The following is a 1,403-nucleotide window of genomic DNA, read 5'->3' as shown; positions in this document are numbered from 1 at the left end:
GTGCTTTGAGGCCATTTTTGTCCTATCTCCGGACCCCGGTGGATCAGGCCCATGTCTGGGGCCAGATCGTCTCCAGGCTCCTTTCAATCGTTCTCCACTTGCGGCATCCGGGCAGCGAGGTCTGTAGCTATTCTTCCTGGAAGCTGCCCGGTTCTGGCCGCTTTCCACCGGGCTGCGCTGGTGGCCTCTGTTGGTCTGCGATCCCTGCCACCGCAGCGTCCTGCCAAAGCAGCTCCCTCCAAGCCCTGCCATATGGGGGCCGTATTTCCACGGAGTCTGGCAGCTCTTCCGCTCATAACTTCAGTCCCCACTGATAGATTCATCTCTGTCACACTATTTGCTGAAACTAGGCCACTTAATTAAAAGCAAGAGCTTTTGCATGAAGTCCAATAGTGGCTTTCGATGTTCCAGGCGCTGCTTGAGGACCAGATGGGAGAAGGGGTCCCTATGGAAGCCCATGCTCCCCTGCTCGCCTTGCAAAGGGCTCCACAGACAGGGACGCACCTGCTCTCCACGGGGTGAGCACTGCCCACTGTGGGCTCACGTGACCACGGGGGTCCCCCTTAGCACGATGGGATGTGTTTCCAGGGCTTCGTCCTCCAGTGAGTCAGTGGGTGAGATGCAGGTTCACACAGCAGCAGAGCTGATGAGGAAAGGGCGCTGTGGGTGAGGCAGGTGTCTGTGTCAGGGATTTTGGCTGGGAGAGGTCCAGGAGGTCAGTGGGCAGAGGGCAGTGGTCCAGGGCAGAGGCAGCGTCTTCTGGGCAAGGCTCTGAGCCTGGCGCGAGGGCTTGGGCGGTTTTGCAGATTCGCTCCCCACCCACCGACCTGTTGCCAGCTGGGGAGGCCGACCCAGCGCCTCAGCCTCCTGAGCCCGGGCTCGGGTCAGTCAGCGCTGCCAGTGGAGACAGGACATCAGCGTCTGGTTTCCCTCCGCCGCGGCAGAGCCCGTGTGGGCTCTGTGGGCCACACTCCCGCGCTGCGTCGCTCCTGTTTGTCTTCCCGGTTGGGGATGCAGTTGCTTTCCCTTGATCCTTCAGAAAAGGGGAGGCAAGCCCGAGAGATGGTATATCCCCTAAAACCTGTAAAGTTGGCCGTTTATGAACACTCTTCAGGTGACCCAGCGTGAGCAGACCAGTTCACGTCCAGGACCCTGAACAAGACAAGGGTCATTAGCTACATCACAAGTGAGGCAACACTCGCCTTGCTCCCTGAGAGTTTACAATGGAATGGAGACACGAGTGACCGACTGGAAAGGAATGGACACTCCTATGAGGCGAAGTTTTACACGTGACCTTTTCAAGGCTTTTATCTGGCCCAGGGAAGGGGCGGGGCTGGCTCGGCGGCGGGGCGACTCCCACCAGGCCAGGGCTCACCTGGGCCCATAGGGGGCGGATCCCAGGG

Source organism: Condylura cristata, unplaced genomic scaffold, assembly GCF_000260355.1.
Source record: "Condylura cristata isolate star-nosed mole 26May11 unplaced genomic scaffold, ConCri1.0 scaffold00028, whole genome shotgun sequence".
Classification (NCBI taxonomy): domain Eukaryota; kingdom Metazoa; phylum Chordata; class Mammalia; order Eulipotyphla; family Talpidae; genus Condylura; species Condylura cristata.
The sequence above is the reverse complement of the archived record's forward strand: the minus strand, read 5'-3'. Positions refer to the sequence as shown.